At 47.3% G+C, this 19,657-nt stretch overlaps 1 long non-coding RNA gene across 2 annotated transcripts in view; it reads right to left on the bottom strand.

Moving 5' to 3' along the window:
- The window catches only part of LOC139749873 (uncharacterized), a 140,985-nt gene that overhangs the window by 8,042 nt on the left and 113,286 nt on the right, over positions 1 to 19,657 (bottom strand). For both annotated transcript variants that reach the window (XR_011713057.1, XR_011713066.1), the window contains exon 4: positions 18,408 to 18,517. This is a non-coding gene — a long non-coding RNA (uncharacterized lncRNA). The remainder of the gene's footprint in view (positions 1 to 18,407; positions 18,518 to 19,657) is intronic.

Here is a 19,657-nt window from a genome sequence, read left to right on the forward strand (position 1 = left end):
AGGAATGGATGTGGTGAGATGTGGGGGAAGGAAAAGGAGGTTAAGGAGCTGCAAGGGAGAGAAGATGAGGGTGTTGTGCACTGTGGGAGGGAGGGGCTATGGTGGATTGTTGTGGGGGGGAAAGAAGGGGTGTGGTGAGCTGGTGAGGAGGGAGGCAAGGCGACTGGTGAGTTGTAAGTTGAAGAGAGGGGACACCCCTCCCCCATCGTAGATACGACCCGCAACCAACACCACCGATACGACCTCCACACCAAGGACACGACCCTCACACAATACTAACGACCCTCCACACCAAGGACACGACCCTCACACAATACATACGACCCCCACACCAAGGACACGACCCTCACACAATACATACGACCCCCACGCCAAGGACACAACCCTCACACAATACATACGACTCCCACACCAAGGACACGACCCTCACACAATACATACGACCCTCCACACCAAGGACACGACCCACACACAATACATACGACCCCCACACCAAGGAAACGACCCTCACACAATGGATACGACCCCCACACCAAGGACACGACCCTCACACAATACATACGACCCCCACACCAAGGACACGACCCTCACACAATACATACGACCCCCACACCAAGGAGACGACCCTCACACAATGGATACGACCCCCACACCAAGGACACGACCCCGACACCAAGTATGAAGTGATTTACGTGGTTTCATCAGTCAACCGGTCCATCCTGACATCCGGTAAGCAAATGGTTTAGCTTCGTCTTCGATCATCGATGATGCTGTAGTCACTCGACATGAAAATCGATTTGTTCCGTTGATTCATGTGTACTGCATACTACCAATGAGTGGTCGAACGAGTCCACTGCTTAACATTGAAAGTGTCCTGTGCAGACCCCTGGTGAAGGAGGTCGACGGTGTTCAGTGGGTACGAAGACCTTCTCTATCATTTCATACGGGTCGATGGCTGTATCTCTTCTATTTGTTATCCCACCTGTTTCATACACTCAGCTACCTCCCTACCTCCTACCTCCTCCTCCTTCTCTCCTTCTTCTTCCCCACGTCCTAAATGACAGAGACGAACGTCGTATCCTGGCAGATCTTCTGAACTATAAGACTCGCTGGCGGTAAACCACGTTCCACGTCTGCACGGGAGCATCTAGCTCACCTAAATCTTCCGATGGGCAGCAGCTCATTCCTTCATTCTTGTCAAGAGTGACCAAGTATTACAGTAGTCAGTGGTTCGACCGACGTCTTCTCACCCGCAGGTGTTCACACGCCAGACGACATCATCATCGTCTTTGCCATTTTCCTGAAAGGAGGTGATACTGATGCCGGTGTGCTCTGTGTTCAAGAGCTTGGCAGTTATGGTACCTGTGTGTGTGAGAGAGAGAGAGAGAGAGAGAGAGAGAGAGAGAGAGAGAGAGAGAGAGAGAGAGAGAGAGAGAGTATCGTAGCGATACGTCCACTGGTGATGGATGAACACCCCCAATACCCGTCTGACTCTGTGGAGGTGCGTCCTCCCCATACCTGGTCGTCGGGGAAGCTTGGTGAAGGCAAGCACAGATGAGCTGTCTGCTCCTCCTTGTGGTGGTTAGCGGCGGTGGTGTTGGCAGACATTGGGTCTGTTTCGAGGCTGCTGATGACTTGAGGCCCATAGTCATCAAGGATGTTGGACGTTTGTTAGCAAGGTCGACCGTGGTACAGAGTTGTTAGTAGTTTCTATGTCTCCTGTTTCTAGCAGGGTAGACCGTGGTAGATAATTGTTAAGTTTGTTATGTCTGCTGATTCTTTGTTCACTGCTGGGTTGATAGACTGAGTCTTGTTAGTATTTTGTTCCTTTGTCTTGAACTAAATGTCGGGTCTTGGGACTGCTTGTCTGGGCGAACCAGGTCGGTCGGTGGCTGGTGTTGCCAGCGTCTAGTGTTGGTAGACGTTCATAGAGATGTGGTCTTGGGCCGCGTTGGGAAATAACGGGATATCAGCGTTTCGTTACTCCACTTACGACGAAAAATATGTCGGAATACACTCATCGCTGAGTACTACAAGCCTCTGTTCTTTTTTTTACTCTGGTACAATTTGGAGGAAAATGACTGTTTCCTCCGTTACTTTCGCCCGCACATCTCGTTGCTTGGTACTGGGAAAATGGTGGTCATGTACACACATTCAGGCTCCGGCCCCTTCCCTCCCACCCACCCACACACACACCAGCAAGGAATGAGGCCTCTTGAAGTAAAGTATTGGATTATGTACACACACACACACACACACATATATATATATATATATATATATATATATATATATATATATATACATATATATATATATATATATATATATATATATATATATATATATATATATATATATATATATATTTGCCTTCGATATTGTACTCCAAAAGAAAAAAATGATGAGATAGTCAAAATTCGAGGTACTTGAGTAAAGAAATAGATCTCGTGATAATCAACTTAAGCACTGGTAAGACAAAAGACGAATCGCTCCTTCGCCACTCACGACGTCTTCCGCTCACGGACGCACAAGGCGCGAGTGGTTGGTCTGGGGGATGCGTTTGGTCCCCCCCGAGACAAAAGTCAGTTCCAAATTCTGATACAACTTGTGTGTGTGTGTGTGTGTGTGTGTGTGTGTGTGTGTGTGTGTGTGTGTGTATGTGGGTGTGTGTGGTGTGTGGTGTGTGTGTGTGTGTGTATGTGTGTGTGTGTGGTGTGTGGTGTGTGTGTGTGTGTGTGTGTGTGAGGGAACCGTACCCAAGTGCTGTCATTTTCACTTCGCTCTACTCGTAAAACTTGACTAAGAACGAAGGAGCCTGGTGGCTCCAAGGATGTGAGGCGGGTGGCGAATACAAACCCACTTCGCCTTCAGTGTGTGCGGGGTTGTAATAGTGTGTGTTGAGGGCTGGCTGCTGCTGTACCTTACGGTGTGCAGGCAATAAAGGCGATGTGGAGGCTGTAAAAGTCGTGTGTTTGCGGGGGGGGGGGGGGGGGGGGGGTGAAGGGGAGTTTCAAAGGGGATTTAGATATTGTAACGGCAGTACAAGGATGGTAATGGGGTTGTGGAGGGTTGTAACGCCCGTGTGGGGATGGTGAGGAGGTTGTAACAGCAGTGTGGAGGAGTTGTGACGACGGTGTGCGAGTGCCAACGGTGATCCTGAGGTGCACAGGTTTAAACGGTACTGGGGAGGTTGTAACGACGGTGTGGGGGTTGTAACAAAGGTGTGAGGTTGTAACAGCGGTGTGGGGGTTGTAACAAAGGTGTGAGGCTGTATAGGTGGTATAGGGGTTGTAACAGCGGCGCTGAGTCTGTATCGGTAGTGTGGGGGTTGTATCGGCCATCTAGAGGTCGTATCGGCCATCTGGAGGTTGTATCGGCTGTGTGGAGGTTGTATCGGCTGTGTGGAGGTCGCATACGCCATGAGGGCTCGTATCGGCGGTGTGGGGTCAAGGGATTTATCGGCTGTGTGTGGTGACTCAGGAGGTGCAGTCAATAGGTGGCGTGAGGGTCGTGCCCATGGTGTGGGGGGGTGATATCTATTGTGAGAGGGTCGTTCGTGTCCTTGGAGTGGGGGTCGTATCTACTGTGTGAGGGTCGTGTCCATGGTGTGGGGGTCATATCTATTGCGTGAGGGTCTATTGTTTGAGGGTTGTGTCTATGGTGTGGAGGTCGTGTCTTTGGTGTGGGGGTCGTGTTTAATGTGTGAGGGTCGTCTTTGGTGTGGTGGTCGTATCTACTGTGTGAGGGTCGTGTCCATGGTGTGGTGGTCGTATCGGTGGTGTTGGTTGCGGGTCGTATCGACGATGGGGGGGGGGGGGGGTCCCTCTCTTTAACCTAGAACTCACCACGCACCTTATGCCTCCCTCCTCCCCAGCTCATCACACATCCCTTCCTTCCCTCCCTCACAGCAATCCACCACAGACCCTCCCTTCCCACAGTGCACAGTGCCCCTCATCTTCTCTCCCTCGCAGCGCCTCACTCCCCCTTTCCCATCCCCACAGCTCACCACAACCATTCCTTTCCCCACAGCTCAATCTCCGTTACACCCCCACAGCCCCCACCCACTTCCAGTCCCTTCCACTCCTGCAGCTCCTCACATCGCTTCCCTCCCTCCCTTCCTCCCTCCCTCACCAGCAGCTTACCACACTCCTTCCTTCCCTCCCTCCTCCCTCCTCTCCCCCCACACAGCTCACTGCACCCCCACACCTCACCTCCCCTCCCCAGAGAGCCCAGCGCACGCAAGCGCTCTCTGCACTGTGATCAAATTCTCGCCCTAAATCGCCGCGTTACGGCGTGCGATTAAAGCGCGCTCATTTGCTCGGAGTGAAAGGAGACCAAAACGTATATAAATTGCCGTCCCGAAGTGGCACTTACCCGACACGGAGGAGGGGACTCCTACCATTTTCTCTGGTGTGGTACCTCTGTCGCGACGACTTACTCAATCATGGCCTCGGGAGACGTCTTAAGAAAAAGGAAAATGTTTAAGTATTTTCTTTTTTTACTTCACGTAGCCCATCCTCCTCCTCCTCCCAGCGCGAGAGAGAGCTCTCGTTTTCTTTTCATTTCCTGCCTCCGGCAGAGCTCAGGGGTAACTATATAAGAAAGGGAATTACTCGAGTACGTGTTCCGCCCCCACGTCGGAATGGGAGGTTAAGTTCTCTTATTTGTTGAAACACCTGCCTCGGATTATTTTCTTTTTTGAACGATGAGATTACGACGACACGACCCTAGGAACATAACAGTACGACCCTTGGTGGCAAGGGTCAGGTCAAAGGTCTTAAGTTAGGTTCGTAAGGTCGTGTGCTTCCGAGTCGTACCGTCGTGTTCTCTATGAATAAGATTGTTCTGTTTTTTTTCCAATAATTTTTCTTGCTCTCCTCGTTTTTCCCTCGTTTTTTTTTCCTTTTTTTTACCCGATCTTTTTTTTTCACATTTGTCATCTTATGCTATAATCCTTTTCCATTTCTTTCTTTTTTTCACCAGTATTCATAATAAAAAAAGAATATGCCCCTCCAGCTGCATACTTGTTTCCTATAAAAACACACACACACATTTCTCTCTCTCTCTCTCTCTCTCTCTCTCTCTCTCTCTCTCTCTCTCTCTCTCTCTCTCTCTAAGCAGCGTTATTAAGGCCAGACCACCTCGCTTGGACCTTGGGGCCTGTACCTACGTAACTCTATGTAACACTCTCTCTCTCTCTCTCTCTCTCTCTCTCTCTCTCTCTCTCTCTCTCTCTCTCTCTCTCTCTCTCTCTCTCTCTCTTCCCCAAGAGCAGGAGGGAGGTAGAAGAGAACCCGGGCGTCTGGTGATCTGTTTCTCCCCAATAACTTAAATGTGTTTCCTGTGGCTGTTTGGCCAGTTTGGATCCGCCTCTTTACCTCGTCATCGTCCCCACACCCGGCAATCACCAGCCATAAATCGACCCGCAGCCCCGCTACAGTGACGTGACGTGACTATCGACAAATACATCGTCAATGCCACTGTCCGTCAGGTTCAAAATACAGCGGGGAGGTTCAAAATACAGTGGGGGAAGGGAGGTGAGGTTCAAAATACAGTTGGGGAGGTGAGGTTCAAAATACAGTGGGGGAAGGGAGGTGAGGTTCAAAATACAGTTGGGGAGGTGAGGTTCAAAATACAGTGGGGGAAGGGAGGTGAGGTTCAAAATACAGTTGGGGAGGTGAGGTGAGGTTCAAAATACAGTGGGGAACGGGAGGTGAAGGAAGGTTCAAAATACAGTAGGGGAGGGAGGGGAGGTTCAAAATACAGTGGGGGAGGGGAGGTGAAGGAAGGTTCAAAATACAGTAGGGGAGGGAGGGGAGGTTCAAAATACAGTGGGGGACAGGAGGTGAAGGAAGGTTCAAAATACAGCGGGGAGGGGAGGTTCAAAATACAGTGGGGGAGGGGAGGTGAGGTTCAAAATACAGTTGGGGAGGTGAGGTTCAAAATACAGTGGGGGACGGGAGGTGAAGGAAGGTTCAAAATACAGTAGGGGAGGGAGGTGAGGTTCAAAATACAGTGGGGGAGGGGAGGTGAAGGAAGGTTCAAAATACAGTAGGGGAGGGAGGGGTGGTTCAAAATACAGTGGGGAAGGAGGTGTGGTGTGGTGTGGGAAGGTGGTGTTACTGTAATCTGCCCCTCTTCCCTCTGCGTCCGACCACACCAGTGTTCGTGAGGTTCAAAATACAGTGGTGGAGGGGGGGTGGGGGAGGTGGTGTTACTGTAATCTGCCCCATCTTCCCTCTGCGTCCGACCACGCCACTGGTCGTGAGGTACAAAATACAGAGGGGGAGGGGAGGGTAACTTTACTGTAAGCAGCTCCTTTCCATGTCCGTTCGACACGTCGCACGGCAGTATTGTGATGCACGCCGTGATGCCCCGTGCACTTTTTTAAGGGGTACACTGGTTTAAACTGGACATTACAGTACTGTAATGGGTGCTCCATTCTGTTTAACGTCGTATTTACCGCTCTGACACGTACTAAAACGCCTTCATCAGAACGTACTGTACTTGAATAGGAATTGCTCAAGACATTTTCCTCCTATACCGCTATACAACATTGCACTGCATTGTACCTTATTCTTTTTCATCCAAATGGCTTTCGACTGGTGTATGTTATCAAACACTGCACCGTAATAAAGCACTGCAATGTAGTAAGCACTGCACTGTATTAAACATTGCACCCTAGTAGACACTGCACCGTATAAAGCACTGCATTGTACTACACACTGCATTGTACTAAAACAATGCACTGCAGTACACATTGTATCTAACACTGCACTGGAATAAATGCTGTATCAGACACTGCGCAGCACTGACACTACCACACCGTTCTTCATACTGTACCTTACCATGTTCTGCACCACACTATGTACGGCACAATACACTGAAAAAATACAGTATACTGTAATAAACCCTGTGCAAAACACTGTACCACACTGTAACACACATTGTACCACATCCACAATATTGCACAACACACTGTAACGCAAACTACACTGCAGCACACCTTGTATCGCACACACTTCCTCATACTGCACTGTATTCCGTTCTATATATTACGATGAGATGCTCCACAAACTGTATCTTACACTACACTGTAACATACACTGTACCGCACACTACCTAAACTGTACCACTATACCACACACACTGCACTGTCTATCACACAGCATTGTCACAAGACACAACACTGTATCACACATTGCAGGTCTAATACCACACAAAAGACGTTACGATAACATAGAGAAAAAACTACTACTGCGAGGCAGAAAACGGTGGATGAACATATGAAGAAAATGGGAGAAAACACAGCGGAATAAGCAAAAAGCAGAAGGGAAACAGATGCAATAGAAGGAAAAACAAATGCTAACAAGTTGATATTGGAGTCACGCAAAAAAAGAGTAAAAAAAGAAAAATAAAAAAAAAAGTAATTCAGAGCATGGAACAAAATCCAAAAGCAGTATTCGCATGACTTAAAAAAAAGAAATAGCAAAGAAAACGACCCTGGACCATTCAGAATGGGAGATTACACCTCAAACGACCCGAGATGAGTTTGTCAAACGTTAGTCAACTATTTCAAGTCGGTCTTCCAAACCCGGAAAAAAAAAGAAAACGCGGAAAATGGAGGAGATGTAGCTGATGAAACGTGTAATCACAGAAGATCTCGCCACTCCAGCTATGAGTCTAATAGGAAGGGACAACGCTGAAACGACGGAGGAACTGAGAGAGAGAGAGAGAGAGAACCGTGCACCAGGACTCGACGAAATTCTAGCCATATCAGTTTTGAAACGGCCGACGAAGACAACAGCGGGAAAACCCCCTCTATGTTTTCAAAAAGACAAGAGTACAGACCACGGCAGATGTACATAAAGTGGTCATACCTACACACCAACACAGAGAGGAAGATCCAAATCGTTACGAACACAATTGTGGACCAGTGACCCTCGCATGGCACATAATCATATACGAAAGAGTGATAAAGGTGAAGCACACTATGGGACATCTTTATACCATTTACCTAAAAAGAAAAAAAAAGATAGCTAGCACAGATCCACATGTGGTAATCAAACGCGACTGCTATAGATTGACATCCAGTACTCAAACGCGACTGCTAGTTCACTGTAGGACAGAGGACGACATACTGGACATCTGTATTTTGCGAAAGCATTTGCTAAAGTCAACTGTGTATCTCTACGCGCGAGACATAATATAAAAGGAAAACTAGAAAGGTGAATCAAAACAGTTCTTAACCAGCAGAAAAAATTTCAAAGAGTGGTGGCAGATGGAACTCTATGTGACGAAGCTACATTTTCTGGTGTACCGCAGGGAATGGTATTAGCCTCAATGCTTTTTGCAATCATGATCTCAGACGTAGATAAGGATGTTAAGGAGAGCAAATTCAGGGGTTCCGCTGAGGACACGATAATAAGACGGTGGAAACAGAAGAAAACCAAGCAAAATTACCAAAAGACTTGGATACTATCTACAAAGTGGGCCGAGGAGAATCCAATGGAGGAAAAGTTTGAGCAAATAAGTCACGGAGAAACCAACAGTATACAAGACCCTTCATACACGGGCCTCGCGGGTAAAAGAAATAGAAAACGAAGAAAATGTCAAAGATTTAGGTGTTACAGTCAGTATATTGACAAGACAGCGCTTTCTAGCTAAGTGACGTGCGGGATGATATTGAAAACCCTCACCACAAAACAACAGAAAACTGATAAGAAATGCTTAATGGTTGTAGAGGAAACAAAATAGATTACTGCTTTGTTATGTTTAATAACTTGGGGACTAACAAGTTGGAAGAGATACAGAGACACTTCAGGGCAAAACTGATGGTCTGAAGTTTATGATCCCCACAAGAGGCTTGGGTAAAGGTTAAGCGCCACAGTCTTGAGAGAAGAGGGGAGATACCGCACACAACGCCGTATCACACAGTGCAGTGTACCTACACACCAGACTGTATTACACACAGTGCAGTGTACCACACACCAGACTGTATTACACACTGCAGTGTACCACACAACAGACTGTATAACACACTGCAGTGTACCACACACCAGACTGTTTTACACACTGCAGTGTACCACACAACAGACTGTATTACACACTGCAGTGTACCACACAACAGACTGTATAACACACTGCAGTGTACCACACAACAGACTGTATTACACACTGCAGTGTACCACACAACAGACTGTATTACACACTGCAGTGTACCACACAACAGACTGTATTACACACTGCAGTGTACCACACAACAGACTGTATTACACACTGCAGTGTACCACACAACAGACTGTATTACACACTGCAGTGTACCACACAACAGACTGTATTATACACTGCAGTGTACCACACAACAGACTGTATTACACACTGCAGTGTACCACACAACAGACTGTATTACACACTGCAGTGTACCACACAACAGACTGTATTACACACTGCAGTGTACTACACACCAGACTGTATTACACACTGCAGTGTACCACACAACAGACTGTATTACACACTGCAGTGTACCACACAACAGACTGTATTACACACTGCAGTGTACCACACACCAGACTGTATTACACACAGTGCAGTGTACCACACACCAAACTGTATTACACACAGTGCAGTGTACTACACACCAGACTGTATTACACACTACAGTGTACCATAAGCGCCACCACATACCTTACTACGCCATACACTGCACTGTACCCTGCACTACAGACACACTGTACCATACCATAAACTGCACCAAACTATACCATTACACTGTACCCTACAGGGTACCACACACTGCACTACACCACTCACTGTAGTGTACACACTTCACTCTATACCGAACACTCTACCGAATCTCACTATGCAGTGAACCACACAATGCACTGTACTACACATTATATCGCGCAGTTTACTGTGCCACATACCGGACCACGCACTACGCTGCGCCACACACTGTATCACCAACTACACTGTAAGACACATTACACTATGCCATACACCGCACCATACCACAAACTGTATTTTACCACACAACACACAGCGCAAGAGCACAGAAGCAAAAGTCCACCCACCCTTCACTTCCATTGATACAAGGAATGCAAATACAACTTTTCATGAAAGAACTGTCCTGCAAAAGATCCTGACAACATAGAACTGTCCTTCAAAAGGTCCTGACAACACAGAACTATTCTGCAGAAGGTCCTGACAACACAGAACTGTTCTGCAAAAGATCCTGACAACATATCGAACTTTCACATCAAACGCCATGGCTCAGCTGCAATCCAAACACATACACATACCTTCGTCTACTCCTGCCAACAAAACTGGATCCCTAACATCTGCAAACCTGTCAACATAACAGCAATCCTGAAACCTTCCAAACCACCCAGCTCTCTCTCCCTCCTCTCACCTTCCTGTATCACTCTGTCCTCCGGATCCAAACTCTTGAGATGATGATAATGCACAACAGAATCAAACACACGAAAAAAGAAATCCCACGCTCACCCACACACAGCATTGCTGAAGACCCTTAAGACTCTACCACCTCACTACACACTAACCTCCCGCAACATATCCTAGATGAATTCGCCCAGCTACAAACTCCCTGTCGCACAATACCAGTGCAATTAGACATCAACAAAGCAAGGCTGTCGGGGAATGAGGCACTAAACATAGCCAGCATAATGAAGGACGGGACTAAATCGTTAGAGCACGGGAGGAGGGAGGATATGAGACAACACGAGAATTGAAATAGCCGGAAATGAGAGAAAGGTGACGTGGTGGGGGACGACGACTGAGGGTGTGATAATATGTCGTGGGGGAGTTACTCCGGGGAGAGCGGGACTCCAGCTAAGGGAGGAGGCGTCTCAGGAGCAGGGCAGGAGTATCTAAGCTTTAATGAACGTTATTTGTCATAGGGAAAAAAAGAAAATAGAACTAGATGAGGAAAAATTCCTTCCCCCTTGCGTTGTTGCTGTCCATTAGCGGATGGACTGCGCTTTCTTGTGTGACTCTGTTACCAGCGTGAGGGAGGGCTGAGGTAGAAGTGTGCTGGCCCCTCCCACTACCCAAGTTAAGGAATACCCCGCCCCTTACCCTTGGAACAATCCATTAGGTAGAAAGTTATTGAGAGCACCTGCCAGAACCCTGCCATATTCCTGGCCACTCTGACCGCTCTTCAAATATTCTGGAACAGTTTTTCACCTTTAGTCCAACCCACTGTAAATAGATAATCTCTCCTCCATTTGCTTCATGTGAATACACACTCATAAACGTATCTATTCTAATGGCAACTCCCGCTCCAGCTGCCCATTGTAAGCGTAAATTTTGGCATCTCAACAAAACTGACTGGAAAAACTTACGAAAATTCTTTTCTGACTTTTCTTTGTGTATATTATAGTCTCTTATGTGATGATGCTTCTGTCTCCACCAGATGCATAGTAGAGGTTATTGTTGTGAGAATGGAAGCAATTATCCCCTTTTCCTCCAAGACGATCTCCTCTTCCAAGTCCATGGTTCAACCTTTCCTGTTCTGAGGCGATTCAGGCAAAGGACCAGGCATTTCGGGCTTGGAAAAACTTTTCTCCCTCTGGCTCCCATGCAGCATTTCTCACTGCCCATGATCACTGCAAGCACGATATCCGTGAAGCAATTCGTTCCTTTATTCAAAAGAAGTGCGACAACTTCTGCTCGTCATCCACTAATAAGTCTTTCTGGTCTTTAGCTAAAGGGCATCGCTAACAACTTCTGTCGCTCTACCTTTCCTTCACTTTTCCGTTCTGACGGTACTATAGCTGTCCCTCCCGTAGACAAACAACGGTCTTTTTGGTTCCCGTTTCTCCTCTCACTCTTCCTTGGATGACACAAAACATTCCTTCACCCCCTAATGCTCCTCTTGCTAATCCTATGCCTCTTACCGTAATCTCTTTTCGTACCATCAGAAAAGTGCAGCTTTCATTGGACTCGAGTAAGGCTTATGGTTCTGATGGCACACACACACACACACACACACACACACACACACACACACACACCTAAGCCAAGGAAATGATAATCGTGTGATAACATAGCGTTCACGTGCGGTGGTGGTGCTAGCTAGAGTGTGTGTAGCAAGCACTGGTAGACAGAGGGTGTCATTAGGTTTCACAATAATCTATTGGGGGTGAGATGTTTCGCCCTTACCGCCTCAGTGCCGAGGGCTGTGCTGATGGCGGCACAAGCTACATCGAACTTTCTACTGAAGTGGAAAAAGCTACTGATGATCTCTCTTTATTATTTCAGCTTCGACGTGTGTGTTGTCCGCAAGCGTGTTGACAGCTCAAGCTGATATAATGTGGGTTAAGCATTACCGATGCGGTAATATGTATGTATGTATATATATATATATATATATATATATATATATATATATATATATATATATATATATAGAGAGAGAGAGAGAGAGAGAGAGAGAGAGAGAGAGAGAGCAAAATTAAGATCACCATCATTTTCATTGCTGTTATCATAATCATCATTATCATCACCAATAGTGTGTGTGTTATGTTCTGGTCAACGGGACTGTGTGTGTGTGTGTGTGTGTGTGTGTGTGTGTGTGTGTGTGTGTGTATAAATTTACGCCACATGTACGTGGAATCGTTGCTAATTATCTAACTCATCTTTACAGCGTATCATCTGCGTTCATGAGGATCTGATGCGGCATGTACCGAATCCTTTGCCTGAATATCATACCCTACTGAATCGGATGCAGTACAGTACTAAATCCTTTACTAAATATCACATACCACTGAACATAACACATCAACACGTTTTTAAGAAATCACTATGTTCGTCTATGGTTGAAGGCGTCACTATAAGAGTGCATTCTACCCTGACTGGAAACTATAACAATGAGAGAGAGAGATGCTGACCATTTTCTTTTCAACAACTCAGCAATGGAGCAGAGTGAATCGAGGTATTTCTAGCCAGTGCGGAAGAACGCCACGAGCAAAGGATAGGGACGAGTTCAATCTCATGGGCCTGCGTTGTTGGTACTGGCAGCCATGGCCCGCGAAACGCCCAAACCCACAGGTCAGAGTTCGTATATTGGTCGAGGAAGGAGGAGGAGGAGGAGGAGAAGGACTTCCTCGTGCTGGAGGAAGCGGGAATTACCTTTGTTATGAAGGAGTTCCAGTGTATTGTGTGGTCGAGGGTGGGGAGGTACAGGTGGTGTGGTGTGGTGTGGTGGGGAAGGAGGGAGGGAGGGAGGAGGATGTGCCCTATGATGGCACCTGTGGCTGCAGGAGTCTCACTGCCACGCTCCTCCACTTGGCCCCTCACCCCTCACCTCAACCCTCACCTCCGGCGCTACACAAAGACATGGGGGGTGTGTGGTGTGGTGTCTCACCGGGAGCTCTACCCCACAACTTTCCTCCACACTTCTGCTCCAGGCATCTCTCCCTCTCTCTCTCTCTCTCTCTCTCTCTCTCTCTCTCTCTCTCTCTCTCTCTCTCTCTCTCTCTCTCCAGAGATTATCAGTACATTCACAGAACAGGTGGACCAATACTTTACTGATATCATCTGTGAATAACTCTGTTCAAGAAGGATACTACACCATGTAGTTCAATCTTCTTTTTTTTTTCTTTACTGATCCGCGACTAGATTCCTTTTTGCCTAGTAGTATCCAACGGCCGAGATGAGATCGTAACACGTTTTCTACGCATTCTCTCCTATAGAATGTCCGAGTCGGTATGCCTTCAGAGTTATTTCCATGCCGGCTGATGGGCAGGAGGGAGTGGTGGGAAGGAAACTCCTGCTTTACTATCCACACAGGTTAGGCCCGTCGGAGAGATACTGTGACCGGCAATAGTGACACCAAGAGCAGCAGTTGCACCAGCAGCAGTAGATCCAGCGGAGGCAGCTGCACCAACTGCAGCACCACAAGCAGTAGACCCAGCGGTAACTGTTGCACCAAATGCGACAGCAGTGACTAGTAGCAACAGCACCCCCGCCAGCAGTAGCAGTAGTAGCAGTTAAAGCAGCAGCAGTAGCATCAGCAGCTGTGGCACTAGCATCAGTAGTAGCACCAGTAGCAGTAGCACCAGCAGCAGTTGCACAAACACCAGCACCAGCAATAGCAGCAGCTAACACCAATCGCAGCAGGTGACACCAGCGGCAGCAGCAGCAGCAGTGGCACTAACAGCAGTGATAGCAACAGCAGCAGTAAGTAGCAATGGTACCAGCAGCAGCTGTACCAGCAACAATAACGCCAGCAGCAAAAGTAGCAGCAGCAGCAGCAGTATTACCATCAGAGGCAATAATAGCTTCTGCTTCAGCAGGAGTAGCAGAAGCAACAGTAGCACCAGGAGCAGTTTCAACAACTGCGGCAGCAGCAGTGACAGTAAGCAGCACCAGCAGTAGCATCAGCAACATTAGCAGCACAGTAAGTAGCACACAGTAGCACACTGTAGCACCGTAAGTCTGTATGTCTTCCTACTCTTACCACACTAATTCGTGAGGTTCCGTTCTCTTCCACTTTCGTAAAACATCCCCTTTAGGATCCAGTGGTCTGTTGCAGTATGAATTCCTTTTGTATTCCTTTGTATTCTCTTGTGCCTACAGGGGGTCACGTCCTCTCCACACACCAGACGTCAGGCACAAGTGTGCTCACGTCCTGCCCACCGCCACATGTCAGGCACAAGTGTGTTCGCGTCCCGCAGCATTCACACGCACACTTTATTTTTTATACAGGTGTTCTCCGAATGCATCATACATACAGAAACTATGTCCTCCCTCCGCACGACAAAATTTGTGGACTATTATGATAGTGTTCTTCCTCCACACACACAGCATCCTACGCACCACTGTAGTCCTGGTACCCTCACGCCATACACGACAGGGACGACTGTATGCCTTATGCCCACTCCACCGCCAGGAACGGACCGGGTGTTTCCTGGCTTCCCCAACACCCGACACATTAGGCCAAGTTCTCCCTATACCCCACACCTTAATTGACCAGTGCAGTACATTCTGCCTAAACCTTGACGTCCTTTCACTCTCGGTGTTAACATGACCGGGAACTGTATGCCCTACAGGTTATGCACCTTCGACCTTTCATATTGCTATCAATCATAACGAGTGTACGCTACAATGTGCCTGTATGACATACATCAAACTTGCTTTGTCTTACATTAATGTTGCTACCTTGGTGATCCTTCTGCTCTCGCTTACTATCCTGTCAACATACGTTATGTATGTGATGTATCCTAGACCTCCCTCCTCCTCCACCTCTGACAATAAGGGTTCCCTTTAGGTCTCTGGGACCAACTTACGACCCACTTGTCACCCCTCCTCTGTCGATGCATTGTACTCGCTGTACGCTCTATACTTGCCTCCTCCTCCTCACCGTAGATAAGTGCCCTTTACTCATACTCTCACCACAGTGTTTCGTCTGTGTATATCTTGGTAATAGATATTCTAAAACTAGAGAAAAATCTACCCTCATACCGTTCAAGTCAATGAACCTATAAGTAAAAGAAACCATTACACATCTGTGTTGTAAACAAATGGTGTTGGGCCTCCCCACACATTATGTTACACCTGCTTCCCACACTTTATAGACCGTCTGTGTATATCTTGATAATAGATATTGTAAAACCAGAGAAAAATCTACCCTCATACCATTCAAGTCAATGAACCTGTAAGTAAAAGAAACCATTACACATCTGTGTTATAAACAAATGGTGTCCTCCCCACACATTATGTTGCACCTGCTTCCCACACTTTATAGACCGTGTTTTCCCCCTTACACTCCATATGTTACAGAACACAATAGTCAAGTCCTCCCTACATCCCACATTTAATGCATCTCATAAGGTGCCACTGTGGACTTGCGTTGTCATGGCCTTCCAATACTCGACGCGTGACCAGTCACTGTTGCCATACTCACCCCGAAGTTTGCTCATTATGAACCAATATGTACCTACGTTGTCCCGACACCTCACGCTGGTCATGTCTTCCTCCACACCTCATACGTTTATAGACCACGGTAGTCATGTCATTCCCCCACACAGCACGTTATCCACACTCGCTTAACTATCCAACTCATGCGAAAAAAAGAGGTTATGATTACAGATGACCTCGTCAACGATTGCAGCGAGTCTCTTGTTATCTGTTCTTCCCATGCACTCCCATGTACACTTTAACTTTACCTCTTCCATCTCAACCCGACATGGACTGTTAAGGTTTTCATGTCCTTCCCACAACCCATATGTTACAAGCGACTAAGGCCATCACCTCACCATATCCCACACATAGGACGAGCCATCTCTTTTCACGTCCGAGCATATCCAAACAAATTATGAACCCCCTGTCCATCCAGGTCCCGTCCACACCCTACACACTCTGGACCAGCATCGCCACATCGTTCTCCAAATATCTTGGACCACTGTGGTCTCTTCAAGCACTTTACGTAATGGCCCTCTGAGGCCATGTTCTCCCCACACACACACACCTCATGTGACGGAGCTCTGTGGCTATGTTCTTCCCGCGCAATACGCGTTATGGAGCATTGTGGCCATGTTCTCTCCCCGCACGGCAAACGTTATGCACCATTGTGGCCATGTTATGCCCTGTAGCCAACATGTTATGGATCCCTGTGGTCAGGTCCTCTAGCTCCACTCGGTACAGGGAGTGTTGACAAAAGCTTGAAATGCCAGCATTCTCGTGTATCTTGAGGACGTATCTTACATCTCACAGGTATAAGATAAAACTTATCCCTACTGTTACGTATTCCTCAGATATCATACGTTTTTATCTCTGCTTCTATACACTAATCCTCCTCTCAGACACTCTGTTTTCACGGTGTCCACTTCATCCAGCGAGAGGCTTGCCACTTCCAGTTGCATTCTCGGTTCATTTCTCTTCTTTTTTTCTTTTCTATGTAGTGAGGCAAGACACCCCCCCCCTCCTCCTCCCCCCTAAGGACCTTCCACCCTCATCTCTCATCCTCCGAACTCTTTCCTTCAGGTCTGCTCCTGGGCTTCCCACAGCGGAGGTCATCAACCATCGTAGGCATTTGCTCCTCTACCCACAGCCGACCTCATGGGTCAGTATAGCATGTCTACTACACGCTACATGTCTTGAACGACTGTGGTCGAGTCACACCCGCGCAGCCTATACGATATGGACAACTGGAGCTCAAGTCTCCCTCAGACATAATGATGATCGCCACTGTAGCCATTCCCCGTGAGCTCCAGCCATCCTACCACATATTATGAATCACCGCGGCCTTTTCCTCCACACACCGTGCACGTTAATAACCATTATATCCATGCACACCTCCACATCAGACTTGCTCTGAACCAATGTGGCCATGACTTCCCCACGCCTTACACGTGATAGACCACAGTGGCCATATTCCTCACACACGCTATATATTAGGGATCACTGTAGCCATGGCCCACCCTCCCTCGCTCCACATGTTGAGGATGACTGTAGCCATGGTCCTCCACCACTCCACATGTTGAGGATGACTGTAGCCATGGCCCTCCCTCCCGCTCCACATGTTGAGGATGACTGTAGCCATGGTCCTCCCTCACTCCACATGTTGAGGATGACTGTAGCCATGGCCCTCCCCCACTACACATGTTGAGGATGACTGTAGCCATGGTCCTTCCCCCACTACACATGTTGAGGATGACTGTAGCCATGGCCTTCCTTCACTCCACATGTTCATTGTGACAGTAGCCATGGTCTTCCTACACAACGCATCTTAAGGAATAAATTACTTATCACCAACACTCCTCTAGCTCCGGATTGTGACAAACTACATTCACAAATAAATGCTCCAGCAGCCTTCCAGTCACACTGACCATATCCTGGAGCTCGTTATGATGAACAGGTAGAAAGTTTCTGCCCAGAACATAAATCATCAGGCCAGTTTCAATAAGGACAACAACGCTGCGAACTTCAATCTGGATATGAAAGAAGTGTAATCATACTCGTCTGAGTGTTTCTCTTCCTTAAGCATGACGAGTGGGTTTCACTTCATTAGATTTTGATCAATAGCAAGAGTTCCCTCGCTCATCTACCTATGATCCTGAGAGAGAAAGAAGACATCTGATCGTGTGTACTACTGTAAACTTCCAAACTATCACGCGAAAGGGGATCGACATATCTTGTAAACCTCCAAGCTTTGGTTTTGTTCAGGGTAGCCTTTCCACCCACCAGGGAGCTTAGAGGCATCTCTCTGTGCTGAAGACCCCCACTTTTACAAAATTAATTCCCCCAGAAAAAAAGGGGCAAGGCTGTATGAGTACTTTGTATGGGATCAAAGTTGATAAAGACAAGTAGATATGAAGAGATGATGGTGATGATTGTATGAATGAATTGTTTAGAGAGGTAATAATTACCACTGGTCATACCTGTAATAGATGACTTTCTTGTGCTAGAACTGAAGGGAAACTGGAATTCATCCGGTGCTGCATTGGTCCTCTGTACTATGATGCTGTCTGGCCACACCTCCGCGGAGCATCTGTGAACAAGCAAAGGTTATCAGAATTATCATTATGGACCTGTATGGATGTGACCTTCCTGCACCTCCTATCGTGTAGACCACTGTGGCCATGTTCCTTCCATGCCCCTCAGATTACTAGAGCCCTATCCTGCTCACACTACCAATTAAGGACCATTTTTGTGGCCATATCCTCCTAACACTACCCCGTATGGACCATTTTTGTGGCCATATCCTCCTCACACTACCCCTTATGGACCATTTTTGTGGCCATATCCTCCTAACACTACCCCTTATGGACCATTTTTGTGGCCATATCCTCCTCACACTACCCCTTATGGACCATTTTTGTGGCCATATCCTCCTCACACTACCTTTTATGGACCATTTTTGTGGCCATATTCTCCTAACACTACCCCTTATGGACCATTTTTGTGGCCATATCCTCCTAACACTACCTCTTATGGACCATTTTTGTGGCCATATCCTCCTCACACTACTCCTTATGGACCATTTTTGTGGCTATATCCTCCTCGCATTACTCGTTATGGACCACCGTGGCCATGTCGCCCTCACTTTGCTCATGTTGCCACGTCCTCACTCAGCTAGCAAGATGTGGACTACAGCGGCCATGCCCTCGCCCATCACTCACCTCTCCCCGCATTACTGACCACTTTATCCACACCTTCCTTACACCACGCGACATGGATGACTTTGTCCATGTCCTCAAATCCTAATTCAAATCACTTCAGCACAACGGTACGATCGTTGAGTACATACAACACTGCGACCCATGAGCACAACGGCACGGTCATGGAGTACAACAGTGCGAACCTTGAGAACGAAAGAACGACTTGTAGGTATGTTGACCTGACCCTTACGTTCTGACCCTTAAGGTTGAGGTCAAACAGTAAGCTATGGGGAAGAGGGACGAAAAACAGATAAAAGAAGACCTACTGGTCTATGACAGTTATTTGCTTGAAAACAGTAAAAATGTCCAATGTCGTAATCTGTATAGGAACAGGAGAGTAAAGCAGCAAGTCTCCCCATTCCATTTCCCCCCCCATTCCTTCATCCCAGACAGCCACCAGGATAATAGCTAAGAGAGAGCACCAGGCAGTACGGGGTATACTGATATGGAAATTTTATGGAAAAGTGTAA

The sequence above is a fragment of the Panulirus ornatus genome, chromosome 1, assembly GCF_036320965.1.
Source record: "Panulirus ornatus isolate Po-2019 chromosome 1, ASM3632096v1, whole genome shotgun sequence".
In the NCBI taxonomy this organism is placed as follows: Eukaryota; Metazoa; Arthropoda; class Malacostraca; order Decapoda; family Palinuridae; genus Panulirus; species Panulirus ornatus.